At 39.6% G+C, this 2,165-nt stretch overlaps 1 pseudogene; it reads left to right on the forward strand.

The window, feature by feature from the left end:
* The first annotated feature begins 319 nt into the window (after nucleotides 1-319).
* LOC111749065 (olfactory receptor 14K1-like) lies at nucleotides 320-1,761 on the forward strand (annotated as a pseudogene).
* The last annotated feature ends 404 nt before the right edge of the window (nucleotides 1,762-2,165 follow it).

Here is a 2,165-nt window from a genome sequence, read left to right on the forward strand (position 1 = left end):
GTGGATTGACACAGTGCCTGCAACAATGAGCTCAAGTATAAGAACGATTATAAGGATGGCTCAGGACAGGGCAGTGTTTTGTTCTGTTGTGCATAAGGTCGCTATGAGTCGGAACAACTCGACGGCACCTAACAACAACAATAGAGATCATTTTAAGTAATTAGAGAAGGGTGTAGAGTTCATTTCTTCTTTCACATTAATTTAAGGCCAAGTAAATTGGATTATTATACCCATAGCTGTTTTATACCTGAGAAGACTAAAAATATGACTATCTTGGTACTTTTAAGCTTTTTTGTCTAGACCAAACAATTAATGTTGTTGTTGTTAGTTGCCATCAAGTTGATTCCCATTCATGAAGACCCAACCTGTTACAGAGTAGAACTGCTCCATAAGGTTTTCTTTTTGTAATCATAATGGAAGCAGATTGATGACCTTTTCTCCTGCAGTCCTGCTGAATGGCCTCGAACAGTCAACGATTAGGTTGGCAGTCAAGCTCAAATTGTTCGTACTGCCTATTCCTACTCACAACGACTCCATTTGTGCAGAGTAGAACTGCTCTACAGGGTTTTTAAAGCTGTAACCTTTTGGAAGCAGACCACCAGGACTGTCTTCCAAGGTGCCTCTGGGTGGGTTAAAAATGCCAATCTTTGGGGTAGGAATGGAGCACGTAATCATTTTTGCCATTCAAGGACTCCTTTGCATTATCTGAGGACCTTAAATAATTGATAATAATATATGTTTTTGGTGGACCTTAAATGATTAATAAAAATATATTAACATAACTTTATTTGCTTTACTCAATAGGTGACTTATAATTTCAAAACATGACCAATCATACACTAATCATGGAATTCTTGCTCATCATTTTCACTGAAAGTTGGATGCTGCTGAGGCTACATGCTGCATTCTTCTCACTGATCTACCTAGTTAGTGCCCACAATGGAAAATGTTCTCATCATGCTTCTCACAATTCCTGATCAATGCCTCCACACTCCAATGTACTTTTTTCAGGCATTTGTCCTTCTTAGATCTGTGTCTCATTTCTGCCACTGTGCTCAAATCCATCCTCAACTCCATCACCTTCATTGACTTCAACTCTTTCCTTGGGTGTGCGTTGCAGCTCTTCTTGTTGGTGCTCTTGGCAGAGTCGGAGATCAGCATTCTCACTGCAATGTCCTATGACTGCTATATTGCCATTTGCTGCCCTCTGCACTATGAGGCTGTCTTGGGCAAGAGGGTCTGTGTTCAGATGATGGGTGTGTCTTGGTTCAACGGTGGGGCCTTGGGAATCTTCTACTCAGGTGGGGCATTCTCTCTCAACTTCTGTGGCTCCAAGAAGATCCATCAGTTCTTCTGTGATGTTCCTGCACTCCTACAGCTCACTTGTTCTGAAGAACATGCCACCATTAACATCACTGTGTCCATTGGAGTCTGTTATGCATTTTCACGTTTAGTTTGCATTGTGGTCTCATATGTGTATATTTTCTCCACTATGTTAATGATTCCATCCAGATAGAACCAATCAAAAGCCTTTTCCATCTGCTCGCCTCATCTCATTGTGGTGTGTTCCTTGTAACAGGTGCTGTTGCTTATTTAAAGCCAGTCTCTGATGCATCTTCTCTTCTAAACCTACTGGTGTTCTATTCTGTGGCGCCATCAATCTTGAACCCCATTATCTACTGTCTGAGGAACAAGGACATTAAATCAGCTCTATATAAAGTCCTGTGGAATGTTAGAAGCACCTGAGTAATGGAAAGGTAACCAAAGTGGAAGTTAGGAAGTAAAATCACCTTTCTTGTTCTGTCACCAACTAGCTGTTTGCAATTGTTTCTGTTTAGAGATCAATATATCATGGATTCTTGTTGATGATAAGCTCAGGTTATCAGTTTTAACAGGAAGTAAGCCTTCTCCTATAATCATGTACTTTACATTTCTTATATGTGCAGAAATTATGAAGTTTTTCCTGTTATTCCCATTTCCTATTGATGCGTTTGACTCTTATTCTGAAGCTCCCCATACGTGAGGTCTGTATGTGTTTCTAGTTTGTCCAAAACTTTCATCTTCCCTAGCATTCTCTTTATTTAATGCTTTAATATCCTTGATTTTTCCATCTGTTAATTTTATTGATTCAACTTTCTTCCTAGCTTCTCAATTTCTCTATTTGT

This window comes from Loxodonta africana, unplaced genomic scaffold, assembly GCF_030014295.1.
Source record: "Loxodonta africana isolate mLoxAfr1 unplaced genomic scaffold, mLoxAfr1.hap2 scaffold_32, whole genome shotgun sequence".
Taxonomy (NCBI): domain Eukaryota; kingdom Metazoa; phylum Chordata; class Mammalia; order Proboscidea; family Elephantidae; genus Loxodonta; species Loxodonta africana.